Genomic DNA, 13,518 nt, shown 5'->3' on the forward strand with positions numbered 1-13,518 from the left:
TCATGGTACCTGTCCTGACCTTTCTCTAAGCGGCCTCGCCGGAAGCTGCAGAGGCTCCAGAACAGCAGAGAGACCATTCAGCCCCAGAAACAGATGCTTCATCAGCAGCAGATTAGGAGAATCTACCCTCTGCTAGAGGTGAATCTGTCATACCCATTACTTTCAGTGCAGCAAACTCACTCCAAAAGATCAGTGAGGATCTCTAAATGATCCAATGTTGTCCTAAATGGCTGGTAATGATAAATAGAATCCACCTGTGTGTATTCAAGTCTCCGTATAAATGCACCTGCTCTGTGATAGTCTCAGGGTTCTGTTTCAAGCACAGAGAGCATCATGAAGACCAAGGAACACACCAGGCAGGTCCGAGATACTGTTGTGGTGAAGTTTAAAGCCGGATTTGGATAAAAAAAGATTTCCCAAGTTTTAAACATCTCGAGGAGCACTATGCAAGCGATCATATTGAAATGGAAGGAGTATCAGACCACTGCATATCTACTAAGACCCGGCCGTCCCTCTAAACTTTCATCTCGAACAAGGAGAAGACTGATCAGAGATGCAGCCAAAAGGCCCATGATCACTCTGGATGAACTGCAAAGATCTACAGCTGAGGTGGGAGAGTCTGTCCATAGGACAACAATCAGTCGTACACTTCACAAATCTGTATTTTATGGAAGAGTGGCAAGAAGAATGCCATTTCTCAAAGATATCCATAAAAAGTCTTGTTTGAAGTTTGCCACAAGCCACCTGGGAGACACACCAAACATGTGTAATAAGGTCCTCTGTTCAGATGAAACCAAAATCAAACTTTTTGGCCACAATGCAAAATGATATGTTTGGCGTAAAAGCAACACAGCTCATCACCCTCAAAACACCATCCCCACTGTCAAACATGGTGGTGGCAGCATCATGGTTTGGGCCTGCTTTTCTTCAGCAGGGACAGGGAAGATGGTTAAAATTGATGGAAAGATGGACGGAGCCAAATACAGGACCATTCTGGAAGAAAACCTGTTGGAGTCTGCAAAAGACCTGAGACTGGGACGGAGATTTTTCTTCCAACAAGACAATGATCCCAAATATAAAGAAAAATATACAACGGAATGGTTCAAAAATAAACGTATCCAGGTGTTAGAATGGCCAAGTCAAAGTCCAGACCTGAATCCAATCGAGAATCTGTGGAAAGAGCTGAAAACTGCTGTTCACAAACACCCTCCATCCAACCTCAATGAGCTCAAGCTGTTTTGCAAGGAAGAATGGGCAAGAATTTCAGCCTCTCAATGTACAAAACTGATAGAGACATACCCCAAGCAACTTGCAGCTGTAATTGCAGCAAAATGTGGCGCTACAAAGTATTAACTCAAGGGGGCCGAATAATATTGCATGCCCCACTTTTCAGTTTTGAATTTGTTAAAAAAGTTTAAAATATCCATTAAATTTCGTTCCTCTTCACGATTATGTCCCACTTGTTGATTCCTCCCCAAAAAAGTAGAATTTTATATCTTTATGTTTGAAGCCAGAAATGTGGCAAAAGGTAGAAAAGTTCAAGGGGCCAAATACTTTCACAATGCACTGTATATTGTATTAAAAAAATGTGATCACTTCTGTTTTAGATTCCAGTCTCTAAGTGCACTGAGGACTGTCAACCAGGTTATCGAAGAATGCTAATGAACGACAGCCATAAGTGCTGCTTCACATGTCTGCTGTGTTCTGATGGGGAAATATCTAATGAGACAGGTATTAATTACTTTTTTATTCCTGGAAAATGTTCTAATGTTACATTTATAGAGATCAGTACAATTTACACAGATGTTTTTTCATTTTATAAGTTTTTCTATATATTCTCTGAATAAGTACATTTATTTGACAAACTGTCTTTTGTGTATCAGGATTATTTTACATGTAGATTTGTGCCATTGACTGACGAGGGGTGAACTCAGCTGCCAGAGGAAAACTGATAGGTAATGATTAGTGTTGAGCGAGTATGTTCTATTTACCCTTTCGCTGAGTATGCTCGGGCCGAGCTCCGAGTATTTATAGCTGCTCGCTGATATGGTTGAATCGCTCCCGTGTGCATGATTTGCGACTGTTTGACATTTTTACTACATGTGAGGGATGTCTATTTTTTACACATTCCTCACATGTAATAAAACTGTCAAACAGTCGCAAATCAACCATATCACCGAGAAGCTACAAATACTCGGAGCTCGCCCGAGCATACTCGGAACAGAACATACTCACTCAACACTAGTAATGATATAATCAGAGAGATAATGATCACGGTCATAGTTGAGGCTATGGGGATTCACCAACACAAGTGGTGTTGTTCAGCTGAGTGTGCATCGTTGAAATATACAGTCGCGCGGAAAGCCATTGACTCCCTGCACCACAATAGCTATTTAAGCCACTGGGCTTATCAGTGGCCAGCAACTGATGTTGGCATTCCCGTCGGAGGTGACACACGACATTACTACCATGTGCTACACCACCTCCTTGCGCTGGCTATGCAGCAGGAAGAGAACGCAGCTTGTTATTGGTGCAACAACAGATGAGGAGAATAATTTTTTTAAGTTTTAGAGAAAAGTACTTGTTTTGCAGCCCAGGTGATGCTGTGCAGTGGCGTACCGCCAATGGCGGCAGACCACCCCACTGCTTTGCGGCCCGTGGCCGGAGGGGGCCTGTGAGGGCCCCAAGCAGCTTGGGAAAGAGGAGGATCGGTGAGTAGGAGGTTGCGGCGGCAGAAGAGCGGGTTGCGCAGTGGACGAGAGGCGCACATGCAGTAGCTGGCTCCCGCAGCCACCACGTGTCCCCGCTGCTAAAGGCACATGAATATTCCCTCTTCTCCACTCCCATATTCATTCTCTTTAGTAGCAGGCATGGAGGAGTGCTGAGCCCCGGATCCTGCTGTCAGTGCAGAGGAGTGAATGTGCCGGCAGCAGCTCACCTCTGTGACTGAGAGCGCGTGCTGCTCAGATGACGACATGAGCTGCAGCAGACAGACGCAGCGCTGGAGCAGAGGTGAGGAAGGAAGGTGAGTATAAGTGTTTATTGTTTTGTGTGCAGTGATTGGGGGGATGAGGAGGCCACACATACCAGGAATGGGGGATTGAGGAGGCCACACATACCAGGATACTTGGTTTGAGGAGGCCACAAATATCAGGAATGGGGGATTGAGGAGGCCACACATACCAGGAATGGGGGATTGAGGAGGCCACACATACCAGGATTGGAGGGTTGAGGAGGCCACACAAACCAGGAATGGGGGATTGAGGAGGCCACACATACCAGGATACTTGGATTGAGGAGGCCACACATACCAGGAATAGGGGATTGAGGAGGCCACACATACCAGTATTGGGGGATTGAGGAGGCCACACATACCAGGATTGGGGGATTGAGGAGGGCACACATACCAGGATTGGGGGATTGAGGAAGCCACACATACCAGGATTGGGGGATTTAGGAAGCCACACATACCAGGATTGGGGGATTGAGGAGGCCACACATACCAGGATTGGGGGATTGAGGAGGCCACACATACCAGGATTAGGGGATTGAGGAGGCCACACATACCAGGATTGGGGGATTGAGGAGGCCACACATACCAGGATTGGAGGATTGAGAAGACCACACATACCAGGATTGGGGGTTGAGGAGGCCACACACACCAGGATTGGGGGATTGAGGAGGCCACACATACCAGGAATGCGGGATTGAGGAGGCCACACATACCAGGATACTTTGATTGTGGAGGCAACACATACCAGTAATGGGGGATTGAGGAGGCCACACATACAAGTAATGGGGGATTGAGGAGGCCACACTTACCGGGATTTGGGGATTGAGGAGGCCACACATACCAGGGATTAGGGGATTGAGGAGGCCACACATACCAGGAATGGGGGTTTGAGGAGGCCACACATGCCAGGATTGGGAGATTGAGGAGGCCACACATACCAGGAATGGGGGATTGAGGAGGCCACACATACCAGGATTGGGGGATTGAGGAGGCCACACATACCAGGAATAGGGGATTGAGGAGGCCACACATACCAGGAATGAGGGATTGAGGAGGCCACATATACCAGGATTGCGGGATTGAGGAGGCCACACATACCAGGATTGGGGGATTGAGGAGGCCACACATACCAGGATTGGGGGATTCAGGAGGCCACACATACCAGGAATGGGGGATTGAGGAGGCCACACTTACCAGGATTTGGGGATTGAGGGGGCCACACATACCAGGGATTAGGGGATTGAGGAGGCCACACATACCAGGATACTTGGATTGAGGAGGCCACACATACCAGGAATGGGGGATTGAGGAGGCCACACATACCAGGAATGGGGGATTGAGGAGGCCACACATACCAGGATTGGGGGGTTGAGGAGGCCACATATAGCAGGAATGGGGGATTGAGGAGGCCACACATACCAGGATTGGGGGATTGAGGAGGCCACACATACCAGGATTGGGGGATTGAGGAGGCCACACTTACAAGGATTGGGGATTGAGGAGGCCACACATACCAGGAATGGGGGATTGAGGAGGCCACACATACCAGGATACTTGGATTGAAGAGGCCACACAAACCAGGATACTTGGATTGAGGAGGCCACACATACCAGGAATGCGTGATTGAGGAGGCCACACATACCAGGAATGGGGGATTGAGGAGGCCACACTTACCAGGATTTGGGGATTGAGGAGGCCACACATACCAGGGATTAGGGGATTGAGGAGGCCATACATACCAGGAATGGGGGATTGAGGAGGCCACACATACCAGGATACTTGGATTGAGGAGGCCACACATTCCAGGAATGTGGGATTGAGGAGGCCACACTTACCAGGATTTGGGGATTGAGGAGGCCACACATACCAGGGATTAGGGGATTGAGGAGGCCACACATACCAGGTAGGGGGGATTGAGGAGGCCACACATACCAGGATTGGGGGATTGAGGAGGCCACACATACCAGGAATGGGGGATTGAGGAGGCCACACATACCAGGAATGGGGGATTGAGGAGGCCACACATACCAGAATTGGGGGATTGAGGAGGCCACACATACCAGAATTTGGGGATTGTGGGGGCCACACATACCAGGGATTGTGGGGGCCACACATACCAGGGATTGTGGGGGCCACACATACCAGAATTTATGGGGGCCACATATACCAGGGATTGTGGGATTGAGGGGGCCACTCATACGAGGATGGGGAAATTTACCAGTAGCTGCTGCATTTCCCACCCTAGGCTTATACTCAAGTCAATAAGTTTTCCCATTTTTATGTGGTAAAATTAGGGGCCTCGGCTTATATTCTGGTCGGCTTATTTAGAATATACGGTATTTTAAAATCAGTGAGTACGTGGTGCCCATTTTACTGCAGGACTGTGGTGTGCATTATACTATATGGGGGCTGCATTTTACCCTATGGGGTGTGTCATATACTGTATGGAGGACTATGGGGAGTGCATTATATTCTATGGAGGACCATGGGAAGTTCATTATACAATATGGAGTATTATTGGGGGTGGATTATACTATATGGAGGTTTATGTGGGGAGCATTATACTATATGGAGGATTATGGGGGCGCATTATACTATATGGAAGATTATTGGTGGTGCATTATACTATATGGAAGGCTATTTGGGGCCATTATAATATTTTGAGGGCTATGTGGGGGGCCATTATACTGTATGAAAGCAATTATACAGTGTGAATGTTTGTGTGGGGTCATTATACTGTTTGGAGGGCTTTGTGGGGGCCATTATACTGTTTGGAGGGCTATGTGGGGCCATGAGAGTGTATGGAGGGCTCTGTGGGGCTCATAGATGGGGGATTATACTGTGTTAGGGTCACCATACTTTGCCGTGGGAGTTGAAGTGGGGTACAATAGTGTCATTATACTGTGCATGTGGTGGAATGCACCATAGGGGTATCATACTGTTTGGGGGGCACTTTTGTTGGCATCATACTTTAAAGGGGCAATGAAGGAGGAATCTACGACTTCAGAAGGAGGTAAATTACTATGTAAAGGCTGGAAAGGTATGAGATCTGCTCTTCTGTGACACTGACAAATATTTATTTTTGTAGGGGGGGGGGCCCAATTAGAGCTTCTGCTATGGGGCCCCATGACTTCTATGTACGCCCCTGATGCTGTATCTCTCGATTGCCAGGCAACGCAGGGCGCTGCCTTGTCTGGTGTAAGCCAATGGTGGGAATATATGCACCCTGCTGTTCAGGTGAGCAGGGAGCAGCTCCCTGGACATGACTGGGAGGAATGCATCACCTGATTTTTACCTTTAGCATTGGGCTGGCTATTTAAAGCCTGCTCCTTTCCAGTCCAGTGCTGTTTATTAAGTTTCTTTGCGTAATGGTGGAGTGAGTTTTCCCTGGTGAAGTTCATGTTGCTTCTCAGCAGTTGCTTACTGTCTTTTCCAGTTCTTCTTCCTTAGCTTTTGATTTCCTTTTTGCTTTTCCTTTTTGTTTAATGCTTCTAGCTTAGAACTTACTCTGGTATCCTGACTCTAGCATCGTATGCTTCTCCAGATGCCAGCTACCCTGCGACAGCTGTCTTGGAAGGGCTCTGTAAAGCCCCTTTCCTTATCAGGAGTGGATGAAGAATATCCCGGCCCTTAAGGACTTGCCTAGCAGTGCTGGCTTGCGCTAAGTGCATCTATCACTGTGCATTTGCTTGTACGGTGCGAGTCGCTACTGAGCAGATTAACTTGTGCACATAACACCATCTTTAAGAAAGCATACACACACATACATTAATCCTTATCTATTTAATATGATGATGAGAACTGTCCAAACCTGCATCCCACCACAAGAACCACTCCTGAGTAATCCCTGGAGAATTAAATCATCCTCAGTGTAAAGTGAGGAGTTATTCGCCCCCTGTGGTCTAATGGTATTGACTCTTCTAAGAGTGCTTCTCAAAGTGATGTAGTGCAGCTGTGGGACCCTATTTTCAGAGATGATGTCCTCCACCTAAGTCTCAAAAAGGTGAAAGGGTTTTCAGTAGATGGTTAGTTAAGCTGGGCTATCAGACAGTCGCCTATGTAGCTGTGGTGTCATCCTTCCTTTGGTTAATAATTTTTATACAGTGCTCAAAAAAATAAGGGAATACTTAAACAGCAGAATATAACTCCAAGTAAATCAAACTTCTGTGAAATCAAACTGTACACTTAGGAAGCAACACTGATTGACAATCAATTTCACATGCTGTTGTGGAAATGGAATAGACAATAGATGGAAATTATTGGCAATTATCAAGACACACTCAATAAAGGAGTGGTTCTGCATGTGTGGACCACAGACCACATCTCACTACCAATGCTTTCTGGCTGATGTTTTGGTCACTTTTGAATATTCATGTTTTTTTTGTCCTTCTCCTCCACCATATCCACAGATTCACCATGTGGCACTTAAACAATTTTTAGAGAGCCATCAAAGGCAGTGGGGTGTCCAGAGGGAGAAGGCGGACAACTGTTCCCCAGAGAACCTACATGTGGTAGGGTCCCACAATAAGGGATAGGTGTTCCTCACCCCTTCCAAAATCAAAACGGGAATATGGTTGAGGGTCTATTTTTGGCCTCCTCCTCCACCATATTAACAGAGTCATCATGCGGCTCTCACTCAATTTTTAGAGGGCCATCAGAGGCATTGGGGTGTCTAGAGGGAGAAGGCGGCCAACTGTTGTGCTCATTTCCGCAAGTCAGCTACAGCAAATGCTTGTTTGGCAGTGCTCCAGCATTGATTGCAAGTGCCAGCTCACCAACTGGTTTGCGGTCTGCCTACACGCTGGAAATCAACATTAAATATGTACTTGACAAGGCTTTGTGAGCAGCAGTGCGCAGTAGTTGAATACCAGCTCCATTATGCCCATCGATATTCCACTCAGCCTCCGTACCTAACAAGTTATGAATGGCTATGGATGTGTGACATCTGTGAGAAATCAACTAAGATTGTGAGCGGCGATTTCACCATAATCATCACAAACATCCCACTTCTGTGTGTACTCAAACGCTCCCTACTCACAATTAAAGAGGATGGTTTGCATGTGGACCAGGCAGAGATGGAGGAAAAAAATACAAAGGGTGCTATGCCCATGATGCAGGCGCAGATGTGTCCATCCCTGCAACTATCGTTGAACATTCGCAAGCACAATCAGCATCAACATCCACTTCCTTGTTCCAGCGCAGCATTCAGATGTCCCTACTCCAGGCGTTGTAAGGCAAAGAAAATAAATTTTTATTATGACTAGGGATGAGCGAGTAGTAAAATAATTGGACTCGCTATACTCGCAACGATTAGGTCCCAAGACTCGGGTACTCGTTACGAGTAGCGAGTCCAATGTAAGTCAATGGGAAAAGCGAGTAAGCCGAGTAAGTGTCTGCTGGAGCCTATAAAGCGTTCTGGGGGCTGAGGAAAAGGCTGAAATGGGTGCATGATTGTTTAAAAGCCGGCGGTAAAAGCTGCCGGCTTTTAAACAAACACTCAGCCACATTGTCGCTTCCCCGCAGCCTCCCATCCCGATCCTCCGCTCCCCCGCCGCCTCCCATCCCGATCCTAAGTTAGGACCTGGAGGGGAGCGCAGCACCAGGGGGAGGGGAGCAAAGGACCATGCGGGAATGCCGGCAGTGAAAAGACTTCACTGCCTGCTTTTCCGTTCAGTGCTGGGCTCCCCGCTCCCTGATGTATGCTCCCCGCTCCTTGGTGCTTCGCTCCCCACCCGGTCCTAACTTATGATCGGGATGGGAGGCGGCGGGTGAGCGTACAAAAATGCCCAAATCGATGGGAACAGTGCTCAATTAAACATCAGGCAGGCAGAATATATAAGCAGACAGGCAGGCAGGTTATATAGGAGGGTGCATGAAAAACATAGCAGGGCACTTGGAACACACTAGTGCCCTCCGATTTTCATGCACCCGTCTCTTTAAAAAAGCCGGCCGGCAATTCATCAGCGGCATACACCGGTAGCCGACAATTTAGAACAGAAAGAATAGAGCATCACACATAGATTAGATAGTCAGTCACATATATAATAAGTACAGTGACAGTGTTGGTTACTGTACTTGTCAGTTAGTTCTAAAATAAAGGATTTATTAAAAAAGAAAATTGGCGTGGGATCCCCCGTAATTTTAGTCTCTAGCGGAGGTTAAGCAGATGGCTGGGGCAGATGTTTGAAGCCTGGGAAGGGGGTAATACCCACGGAGCTTCCCAGGCTACTAATATCAGCCCCCAGCTGAATAACTAGCCTTTACTAGCTATTAAAATGGGGGACCCCAAAAAAAATGACGTGGGGTCCCCCTATTCTAATAGCTAGCAAAGGCTAAGCAGACAGCTGGGGGCTAATACTAATAGCCCAGGAAGGGGGCCATGATTAATGGCCCCCTTCCAGGCTAGAAATACCAGCCGTCAGCTGCCCCAGAAATGGCGCATCCATAGGATGTGTCAATTCTGTCACTTAGCCTCGCTCTTCCTACTGCCCTGTAGCGGTGGCAGTGGGGTAATAGGGCTGGGGTTGATGTCAGCTTATAATGCCAGCTGACATCAAGCCCAGGTTAGTAAAGAGAGGCGTCTATAAGACACCCCCCTTACTAACCCTATAGTGAAAGTGAAATGTGAAATAAAAACACCAACACCCAGAATAAAATACTTTAATTGAAATAAAGACACAATAATTTAATGTTCTAAATTAAACTCTACTTACCGTATCGCCCATTCCAGCTGAAGCCAATGTCTTCTGCAATAAAAGTAAAATAATAAACCAACCTCATCCTTAGTTTTCCATGGTTCCCAGGACCGCTTCAGCTCTGCTACATTGACATGACAGGCTGGATCGCAACAGAATGCTGCCATCCAGCTTGCCATGCCGCAGACACTGAGAAGCTCCTCAGTGTCTCGCTGTGACCGCATCCAAATGAGCCGAGTTCATGTCCAATGAACTCACCTCACCTGATGTACGTCACTGACAGCGTGGGAGAATTCTCCTGCGCATGCGGTGCCGGCAAATGATGTCACCTTCTTGAGCAGGAGAATTCTCCCACGCTGGGATGGCATTGAGAAGGCAGTCTGGATCGTAGCAGAATGCTGCCATCCAGCTTGTTATCCTTCAGAGACACTGCAGATGCTGTCACAGCGAGACACTGAACATGACCGTGATTTGTCCCTCCCTGACCATGGAGGTTGGCACCCTAAAATTACGCAATTGCGCCCCCACTGAACGTCAGCTGGCCCAAAAAATTTTGGAGGGCCATCAGGCAGCCCTTAACTAGAGATGAGCGTTGTTCTACTCGAACTGTTCGCCAATCTCAAATTCGAGCTGTTTTGGGCGGTGTTCGAGCCGTTCGGCGAACGATTTGAGAAAAATTCGGCTGTTCGAGGTTATGTTCGATAACTGTTCGTACACCAAAATCATAACTGGATTTTTTCTCAGTAATGATGAAAATTAATGTTAATACGCAGTTTGAGTGTACAGCGGGGTGGGGGGAGGGGCAGGGGATGGATCTCTGCAGGAATAATGAAGATCTCCATTTTTTTTTCTCTTTCCCGCATTTACAGTGGGGAGGTGCAATCTGTCAGCCTATCAGCAGCGCACACACGGAGCGAAGTGCTTTTTTTCACACAAGCAAGGGCATGTGTCATTGGCAGTGTATGTCACATGTCCTTGCCCTATAAGACCAAGCCATTTTCCCCGTCGCCACCATTTTCTCACTGCTGCAGCTGCGTGTTAGACGGCACCGCTGTTGCTGTGTGCACTATACCTTGTTAATTTCAAGCCAATTTTCGCACAAATCTACAGATAGCTTGGGAGTAGGGAATAGTTGTGATTGCAGTCCTTTTAAGGACTAGGTTACAGTATTTCCTACGACTTTTATCAGGCAGGTCTGTGCTCTTAAATAGATAGGTTGTGGGAGTAAAGAGTAATTGTAATTGGAGTCCTTTTCAGGACTAGGTTACATCAGTTCCTATCAGTTTTTGCCAGGCAGGTCTGTGCCAGTGCTGTGCAAATTTTTTTCACAGCATTTGGCTGAATCTAGCAAAGCTAATCCTTTTTGGCCTATTGCAGAGTGTGTTAGTCAGTGGAGTAGCCTATCTGTGTTGCAAGATATACCACCTGTGTATAGAATACCAATTTTTTTACTGCACCTAGTGAAGTAAAATCTTTTGGGCATAGCATCATTCTATTAGTCCATCTATACTGACCTCCATCAGGTTGCAAATTGAATATAATTTTTTTCTGCATCTAGTTCTGAAAAAATATTTGGCCTTCTAGCAGTGTGTGGGACTTTCTCTATTACTCCATCTATACTGACCTCCATCAGGTTGCAAACTGAATATATTTTTTTCTGCATCTACCTCTGAAAAAATATTGGGCTTGTAGCTGTGTGTGGGACTTGTTCTATTAATCCATCTATACAGACCTCCATCAGGTTGCAAACTGAATATAATTTTTTTCTGCATCTACCTCTGAAAAAAAATTTGGGCTTCTAGCTGTGTGTGGGACTTGTTCTATTACTCCATCTATACTGACCTCCATCAGGTTGCAAATTGAATATAATTTTTTTCTGCATCTAGCTCTGAAAAAATATTGGGCTTCCAGCTGTGTGTGGGACGTGTTGTATTATACTGACCTCCATCAGGTTGCAAACTGAATATATTTTTTTCTGCATCTACCTCTGAAAAAAAATAGGGCTTCTAGCTGTGTGTGGGACTTGTTCTATTAATCCATCTATACAGACCTCCATCAGGTTGCAAACTGAATATAATTTTTTTCTGCATCTAGCTCTGAAAAAATATTTGGCCTTCTAGCAGTGTGTGGGACTTGTTCTATTAGTCCATCTATACTGACCTCCATCAGGTTGCAAATTAAAAATAATTTTTATCTGCATCTAGCTCTGAAAAAATATATGGGCTTCTAGCTGTGTGTGGGACTTGTTCTATTACTCCATCTATACTGACCTCCATCAGGTTGCAAATTGAATATCATTTTTTTCTGCATCTAGCTCTGAAAAAATATTGGGCTTCTAGCTGTGTGTGGGACTTGTTCTATTAGTCCATCTATACTGACCTCCATCACGCTGCAAATTCAAAATAATTTTTTGTCTGCATCTAGCTCTGAAAAAATATTTGGCCTTCTAGCAGTGTGTGGGACTTTCTCTATTAGTCCATCTATACTGACCTCCATCAGGTTCCAAATTAAAAATAATTTTTATCTGCATCTAGCTCTGAAAAAATATTTGGGCTTCTAGCTGTGTGTGGGACTTGTTCTATTACTCCATCTATACTGACCTCCATCAGGTTGCAAATTGAATATAATTTTTTTCTGCATCTAGCTCTGAAAAAATATTGGGCTTCTAGCTGTGTGTGGGGCTTGTTGTATTAGTCCATCTATACTGACCTCCATCAGGTTGCAAACTGAATATATTTTTTTCTGCATCTACCTCTGAAAAAATATTGGGCTTGCAGCTGTGTGTGGGACTTGTTATATTAATCCATCTATACAGACCTCCATCAGGTTGCAAATGAATATAATTTTTTTCTGCATCTACCTCTGAAAAAATATTTGGGCTTCTAGCTGTGTGTGGGACTTGTTCTATTAGTCCATCTATACTGACCTCCATCAGGTTGCAAATTGAATATAATTTTTTTCTGCATCTAGCTCTGAAAAAATATTGGGCTTCTAGCTGTGTGTGGGACTAGTGCTATTACTCCATCTATACTGACCTCCATCAGGTTGCAAACTGAATATATGTTTTTCTGCATCTACCTCTGAAAAAATATTGGGCTTCTAGCTGTGTGTGGGACTTGTTCTATTAATCCATCTATACAGACCTCCATCAGGTTGCAAACTGAATATAATTTTTTTCTGCATCTAGCTCTGAAAAAATATTTGGCCTTCTAGCAGTGTGTGGGACTTTCTCTATTAGTCCATCTATACTGACCTCCTCCAGGTTGCAAATTAAAAATAATTTTTATCTGCATCTGGCTCTGAAAAAATATTTGGGCTTCTAGCTGTGTGTGGGACTTGTTCTATTACTCCATCTATACTGACCTCCATCAGGTTGCAAATTGAATATAATTTTTTTCTGCATCTAGCTCTGAAAAAATATTGGGCTTCTAGCTGTGTGTGGGACTTGTTGTATTAGTCCATCTATACTGACCTCCATTAGGTTGCAAACTGAATATATTTTTTCTTCATCTACCTCTGAAAAAATATTGGGCTTCTAGCTGTGTGTGGGACTTGTTCTATTCATCCATCTATACAGACCTCCATCAGGTTGCAAACTGAATATAATTTTTTTCTGCATCTAGCTCTGAAAAAATATTTGGCCTTCTAGCAGTGTGTGGGACTTTCTCTATTAGTCCATCTATACTGACCTCCATCAGGTTGCAAATTAAAAATAATTTTTATCTGCATCTAGCTCTGAAAAAATAGTTGGGCTTCTAGCTGTGTGTGGGACTTGTTCTATTACTCCATCTATACTGACCTCCATCAGGT

This window comes from Phyllobates terribilis, unplaced genomic scaffold, assembly GCF_046119375.1.
Source record: "Phyllobates terribilis strain yellow unplaced genomic scaffold, ASM4611937v1 Scaffold_1__5_contigs__length_1240528914, whole genome shotgun sequence".
NCBI lineage: Eukaryota > Metazoa > Chordata > Amphibia > Anura > Dendrobatidae > Phyllobates > Phyllobates terribilis.